Source organism: Zalophus californianus, chromosome 8 (assembly GCF_009762305.2).
Source record: "Zalophus californianus isolate mZalCal1 chromosome 8, mZalCal1.pri.v2, whole genome shotgun sequence".
Lineage (NCBI taxonomy): Eukaryota > Metazoa > Chordata > Mammalia > Carnivora > Otariidae > Zalophus > Zalophus californianus.
Genome location: NC_045602.1, coordinates 6,702,540 through 6,711,652, shown reverse-complemented (window position 1 = coordinate 6,711,652; position 9,113 = coordinate 6,702,540). Strand labels below are relative to the sequence as shown.

At 52.6% G+C, this 9,113-nt stretch overlaps 1 long non-coding RNA gene across 1 annotated transcript; it reads left to right on the top strand.

Moving 5' to 3' along the window:
* The first annotated feature begins 2,065 nt into the window (after positions 1 to 2,065).
* On the top strand, positions 2,066 to 4,410 carry LOC113937014. The gene is made up of 4 exons (XR_003524455.1): positions 2,066 to 2,202; positions 2,429 to 2,503; positions 2,699 to 2,818; positions 2,929 to 4,410. It is a non-coding gene; the product is annotated as an uncharacterized LOC113937014 (long non-coding RNA).
* Positions 4,411 to 9,113: the final 4,703 nt, after the last annotated feature.

The window sequence follows — 9,113 nt, the reverse complement described above, 5'->3', positions numbered from 1 at the left end:
AGGTCCTGGTCCCGGAAATAGCCACTCAAGCTCCCGCGTGTTCCATTGAAAAACACGATCACTTACCAAAATAAATTCGTTCACTTTTGAATGCAAACCGTACGGTACTAGCGAGATCAAACAACGAATTTTTAAAAAGCCAAATTGAAGTGATCTTTGTGTTTGGGTGGTGATCATGTTCTGCTTTTTGTTTTTATTTCAGACCATTTCTAGCCACAAGTGTCTAGCTCTTCCCCCTGCTAGTCTCTGCAGGTAAAGTGCTAGTAAACATAGTCTTTGCTGTTTTGTAAGAGCTGGGGTGCGTCGGCTGTTTGTGGGGTCCTGGCCTGCCTCTTCTGGCCCTGTCAGCCGTGACCCCGACCTCCCCGGGATTTCTGGGGGGAGTGCTCGGCGTGCCTCTGCAGCCTGACTTTTTAGGGGAGCCACACAACCAGTAAACACCCTCCCCGTTGAGCAAAATCATTGTAAATCAAACACACCAGGAAGAAAAAAAGGCCCAGATCTCCTCACACCCAGACTGGAGGTTGCAGAGGGCACTTGTTTCCCTGAGGCCAAAGTGGGGAGCTGCGGCTCAGGGGCGGCCTGGGGCCCAGAGAGCAGAGAAGCAGGGACACATGGCCTCCGTGTCCCCAGAGAGGGGCTGACAGACGTGTGTCCTCTTCGCTGGAAACCAACAGCTAGCCAAGAAGGAAACAGCTCAAAACGCTTGATGTAGCTGCCACCGTGGACATTTCAGCTTTATTTATTTGGGAGGAAAGGTACAGTTTATTCCAAATTTTTAAGCTCGGTGAACCTTTAGCTCCTATTCTTTTTCACTGTCAGTGGCATGACAGTATGGCTATTTAAGGACATGGTGGCCGCTGACGTGGTGCCGTCTCTACAAGGGGGACGCCGATGCTGTGGACCCTGCGGGGGCCCGCTGCCCAGTTCCCCTCAGCCTTTCGAGGGTCATTGTGTTAAGCCTTCAGCGAAAGAACAGCCTCTTTGAAGCAGCTGGTTTGGGCCGGCCTCCTCGTCCCGGGATGGTTTCTCGGTATTTGGCCTTCACGTGACATAGAACATACACTGGATTCCTCGCCTTTTAAAGTTTGGTGTTTTTTTCAGCTGAAGTGCCTTGTTGTGCTTCAGAAAGATTTTACTTTTTAGGTCATAAAGTGGAGCTTGAAAACTGGAAAAGGGTTTTTGTTTTGTTTTGTTTTTTGTTTTAAAGTCTTGACTGTGTGTTGAACGTTTGCAGGGTCTGGGAGTAAGGGACAAGGGTGACCGATCTGTGGGTGGAGGGGTTCCAAGGGGCGTCTGACCTGTCCTAAGGAACGGCAAGGCAGAGGGAGAGGCAGAGAAAGAATCTCAAGCAGACTCCTCACCGAGTGTGGAGTCTGACATGGGGCTCGATCCCAGCACCCCAAGATCATGACCTGAGCCGAAACCAAGAGTTGGATGCTTAACTGACTGAGCCACCCAGGCGCCCCAGTGACTCTCATTTTAAAATAAGAGATCAGTGGCTCCAGTTGCCCCCAAATCAGAGGGAAAGGGGCAATGACAAGGGCTGAGTGTGTGTTGGAAGATGTTTGGCCAAGCAAGGAATCCTGAGTAAAAAGGAAGGTTACAGAATATGGAGCTGATACAGAAGTGCAGGACATCCAGAGCCAAGCACAGACGTGTGTGACCATTCACGAGTGGATTTTGACCGTCAGGGAATGATACCAATTGCTATTTGATCCCATGGAGATCAAGAGGAAACCGGTAATTGATTGCTTTCTAAAAAACTCACATGGTCTGAGTTTCGTTTTGTTGTTTAATTTTAATTTTTATTATTATTATTTTAAAGATTTTATTTATTTATTTGACAGAGAGCAAGAGTGCACAAGCAGGGGGAGAGGCAGAGGCAGAGGGAGAAGCAGGCTCCCTGCGGAGCGGGGAGCCCGATGCGGGGCTCGATCCCAGGACCCCGGGATCATGACTGAGCTGAAGGCAGACACTTAACGACTGAGCCACCCAGGCGCCCCTGTTTTTAATTTTTAACTAACGGCACCGCCCTTGCGTTTGCTTCTGGAGAGAAAATTGTATTTAGAGGTGATGTGTGGCCTACCAGAAATTGCATCATCAGCGATGGACGGGCAAAGACAGCACGGGATTTCTCAAAGATATCATGATTTTTCTTCAATAACAGTGTTTTCTTTCCAACTACAGGCCTTTGGAAATGTAAGTAAATACCAGCCCTGACTTTTCTCCCATGTGTCCTGCTGCGGACTGAATGTTTGTGTCCTCCCGGATTCGGATGTGGAAACCCTCATCTCCAATGCAATGGTATTCGGAGGTGGGTCTTTGGGAGGTGATTAGGGTCAGATGAGGTCATGAGGGTGGGCCCCAGGATAGGATTAGTGTCTCGATAAGAAGAGACACCAGAGAGTGCTGCCTCGACCCCAAGCAAACCAGCCTGAGAGCTCCCACCAGATCCTGAGTCTGCCGCTGCCTTGATCTTGGACTTGCAGCCTCCAGAAAGGTGAGAAAGAAATATTTGTCTTGTAAGCCACCCAGTCTATGCTATGTTGTTACAGCAGCCTGAACTAGGGACCACCCACCCCATCTCAGTCCTGGATCCCTGGGCCTGCCTTGTCCCAGGACTGCTCCCTCTGGGAAGTCACTGCTGCCCTGGCCTAGGTCTGGTCGTCAGTCTGGCCCCTCTGGTCCCTCGCAGCTCCCCCACCCGCCACCTTCTGGATGATGTCCTGGCTCGCTCTGACTGGCCTGAAGGCCCAGCAGGGTCTGCCCTGGCCCACTTTCCAGCCCCGGCGGTGACCACCTGCTCTTCCCACAGGTGTGTGCAAGTTCTCATGGGTGCTGGGGCTGGGGGGAGAGGGGTTTGCTCCCAAGGGATTCCCTTCATTTCCCCCCCCCTTTCATGGCCTGGCCTTTTTTATCCTTCAGCCTCTGATGTCATGTCCTCTAAAGTCTTTCCTGGCCCCCAAGGTGGACCCTCCTCAGATGCTCCCTCCCCCAGAGCCCCACCTGCACAGCTGGTGCCGGGCCGCTTTCCCCGCAGAGTTCTGGAAGCTCCCGCAGCAGAGGGACCGCGGTGGCCCCGGGCAGGCAGGGCAGCGTCCAGAGGCAGAACGACGTGTCTCCCGGCCCTGGGCAGTCGCTTTCAGTGTCATCCCTGGGAACTTCTTGGGAATGTGAATTCTCGGGCCGCACCCCAAGCCTGCCGAATCAGTTCTGGGGACGCATAGGTCTGCTCTGAGCAGCCCCCAGAGGGTTCCGAGGCCCACGGAGGCTTCTAGCCAGACACCCCTGGTTATATCAGGAGGGGGTGTTAATGAGCATCTGGCTGAGGGAAGAAACACAGCCGGAAGTGCCAAGTGAAAGTCCAAGGCCCAAGCGGTGGACATTTCCCAGAGTTCCTGTGGTGGCTGTTGTCTTCTTAGGCCTGGACATTTCGTGTGTCATGTGTACAGACTCATAAAATGGTATTGCTGAGGAAGAACCCTAAAGGTCACTCTGTGCCGTTTTTCAAGTTACAGTCGAGCAGCACAGGACTGGAGCGGCTCAGCTGCCTCAGCGGGGGCCTGCCCGGGAGCAGGGTTGGCTGTGTGGGGCAGCCCAGGCCGCTGCGGGCAGAGACCCCCACAGAGCCGGTGGGGGAGGCGCTCCCAGCAGGAGTGCCCCCCGACCCCTTCCTCTGCACCCCCCAGCCTGCCTGGGGGTGGGGTGCTGGGGTCATGAGTGCTTATGCCACTCCAGACAGGCCCACCCCAATTGTTGGAGGCTTTGTGAGAATTTGGGGTCCATGGCTCCTTTTTTCCTTCAGTTTTTGCCCAATTCTTGGGCAAAGGGGAAATTTGCGATGTCTGTGCACACCAGCTTGTGCCAGGCTGAGAAATTAAGAACTGAGCTGGGCCGGGTCTTTCTCTTCTCCAGAGAGCTTATAAGCAGGGCCACACGGGGGACAAACACGTGTAACACACACGCCCCCTTCTTACGCCCCACAAACCCAAGCACCAGATTTCCAGGCGATGGTGCCAAGACTGGGGTGACCACATAATTTAGTCTCTAAAGCAGGACACGTGTGAGAGCTACAGGGGGAAACATAAAGAGCCTAGGGCCACAGCATGAGCAGGGTGAGCCCCGGCTGTCCTGGGCAAGGGTGCAGCGTGGCCAACTATGAACGGGGTGAGGGCGGTTATGAAGGATTTCCACTGACATGTTGCGACAAGCAAAAACACAACGCCGGTTATAAAACGTCCTTGTCTCGCCCGGATCTATGGGCACCAGAAAGAGGGACTTCCATGGCCCTTAAGGGCAAATGGAATGAGACGTAAGGGATGGCATGGCATGAAGGGTGGCAGTTGGCCATTTGAGGACGCAGGGGGCTGGCTCTAAGTCACCAGTTCTGGGGAGCTTCTGGTGTCCTCCCAGCCAGGCCATATACACCAATGGGACCAGAGTCGTTTTCTTCTGGCAAAACTGGGATCCAGCCATTCTCCTGCTCCACGCCTCTCCCCATAGCTGACAGAAAGAGGTAAGACTTCCTCTGGAAGCCCCCATCCTGCTGTCACCCCCGGGTCTCTGTCACCAGGTTCCATGACCCTGCACCTCTGCTCTCAGGTCCTGGAATGCCTCTTCGCCGCTGGTTCACAGGAGGCCTTTGAGCTGCTTCTCAAACCCCCACTTCTGAAAGGCCCCCCCCCCAGTCGCCCTCAGGCAGGGGCAGCACCCTCTTTTGCTCTTACACCTCTGGGGGTCTCATCCACCTGGCTAGGCCACAGAGACACCTGGGAGAGAGATGCCTTTCTTATTCATCTCTTGTCTCCCTCAGGGACCATCACAGACTTGATGCTTCCAGATGAGCTGCTGAACTGGTTAACTTTTCTCTTCCTACATATCTCCAGGGAGGAGATCCTCCCCGAGTGGCCTCCGGGGACGGGGAGGAGGGACATTAAGAAATCTCGGAGTCAGGAGGGATGCTGGGAGGATGGACAGTGGCCCACTGCTCACCTCTTCAGCCGGACTTCCAAGCACCATGCCTGCCTCTCAAGGCTTAGTCCCTCACAAGAGTCTCCAGTACCCCTGCAGGCCCGAGTGTGTCCCCCGGAGCTCACCAGAGTTTCCATACACCGCCCCCATCTCTGCCTCTCCCCAGCCTCGCGGGAAGATCTCCCATTTCAGACTGAGATCTGCAAAACCTTTGTGGCCTAAGCCTTTACTTAGAAGAGGCCATTTCCTGCATCAAGTCCCCACCCTGCCCTGTGTAGGATGCCCCCAAGGCATAAAGAACCTGGGTGAGCACTTGGCACACGGTAGACACAGTTAGCTCCTTCCAGATCTGCTTGGTGTTTCTGGTTCACTGTTGTGCCCCCAGCGCCTAGCCCCAGCCAAGCACATAAATGTCCTCAATGAACATTCATTGAAGGAACAAATGAACAAATTTATTTTATTCTCAGCAGAAATAAAATGACAATGAATAAAAGACATAACCAATTCGCCGGTATCCATCATAAGAAACAGAAAGACCCAGATGTATATACTTCTTTCGCTGGAATGAAGAGTGATGTCAAGTGTTGATTGACTTATTTAATTGACGCAAATCTTTTACCTCCAGAATACTCTACCTTGGCCTTGAGAGATCCAGAGCCCAGCCACCAGGCTTGCAAGCTACATGGCACCTTTGGGTGGTTGGAGGGTCTGAGTGGGGAGACGCATGGCCTCTCTGGGTCCGTGGTACCCAAGAGAGCAGGGAGAGAAATGTGCAAATGTTGGCTGGTATTTCGTTGCTTTAATCAATTGATTTTATAAGACCGCAGCATGTGGAAGTTGGCTTGCAATTATGGCTCGCCTTACTCATTTCCTGAGATGAGGCAACAGAGTGGCCAGGCAGAGAAGCAGGGACAGCGTGAGAGGCCAGATGACCGCATGTCTGCTCCTGTCCTATGGCCCGTTACGTGCTATGCTTCTGGAAATCTCTTTAAATTTTGAACGTTATCAGTGTCATTTCAAAAGGGAGGGAGAAAACCCATTTCCTTTTTTGTTAGTTTTAATGACACTCCTTCAGAAGTTTATTCCCAGGGAGCACTCCCTTGATGCCCTGAAATTTCTGATTTATCTCCTAATGGAAATCAGCATTTTCAGAGCTGGTCCGTGATTGATCAGGAAATTGGGAATTTGCCCCAGGAGGGAAGTGCCACATTTTGCACTCACGTGACATTTGCCCTAAATCTTCATGTTTGGCTCCACCTCTAAAACAACACTGCTCACAAATCCACTGGATCTTTCTGGAGGCAGGACCGAGCCAGTTCCCCACTTGCCTTCTCCATGCTCCAGACCCTTCTCTCCTGCTCAGTTGATGATCTTTTTGAAGATGAAGAATTGAGGCTACTTAATTAGGGGAAAGGTCACACGTGATTGGGAAACATTATCAAGGATTATGAAAGGTGTCCCCCACCTATGTCCTGTTCCGCACAGAGCTACTCTGCTTCCATCCAGGGAAAGCAGTGTGGGGGGCGGTGCTGCCTCAGCAGACCTCTGGCCGGCTCGTCACGAAGCAGAGGGGCCGTGCTAAGCCATGACTGGGAAGTCAGACCCAAGCCTCCTTTCTGACAGGCAGGCGTAAGACGCTATCTGTAGAGAACATCGGGCCTCCTGTTTTCTGAAAAAGCCGGTGGGAAGTGTCAGCACCAAGATGTGGTGAGAAGGTCTGTGTTCTGGGGTGGATGGAGAGTCGAAAGCGGGAGCCACACAGATTCACCGCTCCGCTGTGCTTCTGGTCGAGGGAGGGGGGTGAGCGAGGTCTGTGGTGTCGAGGACACAGTTGGACACTCGTCCTGGAGGTAACTGGGAGTCCCCAAGCCTCAGGAGCAGCCTGCTGAGTCACATCGTTGGCAGATATTGCTAAGAAGAGACTCAACAATAAACCAACAACTGAGCATAGATGTGTTCATTCATTCATTCATTCATTCATTCATTTAATGTGAGTATCAGAGCTGTGACAACTACTAGGATCGGAGCAGAGCGAGCAAAGATGGAGGATGCAGATTTGTAGGGGAGGCAGGTGAACAAATGGGTAAGCTGGGGTGCAGGGTGGCTGGGGGCTGGGGGATAAGACTTCCCCAGAGGGTGGGCCTTCCAAGATGGTGGGCGTGGTGGGCAGCCCTGATAACGAGCAGGAGGATGGGTAATAGATAACAGGGGTCCGTCGTGAATACCTGATGTGCTCCTTGCTCCGGAGGGGAGCACTGTTATTTTCCCTGCAGTGGTTTGAGCTCTGGGTGGGGAATTCGAGCAGAGAGAGGCGGGGAGGGCGCTGAAGAGCCTGCGGCTCCCACGGGTGTCCTGAGGACTCAGGAGTGTGGAACCGGCCCTGTGGGCAGGGTGCTCCTTGCAGGACTGCACTGACGGGGGTGGTCGGTGGTGATTTTGAGCCGGGTGAGGAACGAGGTAAGATTTACTCTTCAGAGAGATCGCTGGAGCCTGGATGGAGGGAGCAGACGAAGAGGCATTGGCCAGGGAACGAGGGTTGGTTGCAGTGAGCCGGGGACGGGAGGGAGGGCATGTCAGCCACTCCATCAGCCCCAGCCCTTGCTCCAGTGCCAACGCTGAGGCTCCCAGTGGACCTCAGAAAGACAGCGGGAATATTGTAGGATTCCAGCACAGCTTTCCTGACTCCGCGGTGGACGGGCTCTCCATCACTCCATGGAAACTGAGTGTGACCTTTTGTCCTCCCCGTTCTGTGATTTTTGTCTAAATCTTTCCCTCCAGCCCCGCGGGCTCCGATTGGGTCTCTTTCAGGGTCACGGAAGGGAGAAACCTTTTCCTCTGAGCTTTTCCCTTTATGTTCCGCTTCAGTGGGCATTTGTGGGCTTTGAATGGAGAGAGCCCAGGCTCCTGGCTCACATGAGTTAACCAATGGTCCAGAAAGCAAATCAGCTCCTGTGTGTGGCCAGCCACGGGGGCTGCTGCCGGGGTCCCCAGAGAGCTCTCCGGTAGACAGCAGACAGGTGCGTCCCGTCTTCCCTCAGGGTAGAGCTCCAGGCGGTGCGGCTCCTAGCAACCCCCGGATTCTCTCCTGCGTGGGACTGTCAGGCCTGCAGAACTGAATTGGTTCACCTCTGCCTGAAACGCACATTTTAAATATTTCGTTGCTTCTGCTAAGTTTTGGTTAGAGTGAGTTGAAATTGGAACCCATGAGAGAAAAATGTAAAAATCTTCCTTAAACTCTAAAAATAAGTACACTTCTCGGCTAGGATCCAAGAGTAAGAAACTTCATCCAAAATGATAATTCTCTGGAAAAGTGAAGAAGGAGTCCCGGGCGAGGAGAAAGGGTTTTGACCATAACTTGTCAGGAGTAAGCGCTGGGCAGGCTTTCTGCAGTGTCCTCCGTTCCCAAAGGGAGGGGCTTTGGTGGACCTGCCAGGTGGCTGCTTCTCAAAATTCTGTCTGTGCCTTTAGGGAAAAGGCTGAGGCACCAACAAAGCTGGGTGGCCTCCTACTTTTCCTTTGAAACCTACAGTGCAATTAATTACCAGATTCACCCCCATGCACCTTCCTTTGATAAGGCCTGGTTTGCTAGGGCCCGCGCTGCCTAGCTTCTAGAAGCCCAGCCCTCTTGGTGATTGCAGTTTCCTGCCCAGCTTGGCAGCTTCCGGCAGGATGCACACACATCCGCCGGGTCCCAGGCCAGCTTGAAGCCTCTGGCGTGTGCATTTACTTGTTCCTTGGGGAACAGAGGAAGAGGGCGTTGAACAGTATTCCACGTGAAAGAAAGCTTCCAGCTCTTGAACTGAAGTATGTAGTTAAAAGTATTTTGATTTTACGAAAGGTGGAGGGAATTTGGAGACAGAAGAGTTTGCTGGCGACCAAGACAGGAATGAATGAGTTTTTAGTTCCAACTGTCTTCTTGCATTTTTTTTTCCTTTCTCTCATTTTCCCCAGAAATAAAATGAAGGGAATTATTGGTGAAAGCAAGTGCACTGAGAGCCATAGCTGTGAACACTAAAACAGTTGCATTTTCATAGTGAAAATGAGCCAGAAACAAGGAAGACATCGGTAATACTGACCCCGTCTTTACATAAAAATGAATTGTTTTGCTCACCATGGATTCTTGCATTACTCTTGATTTC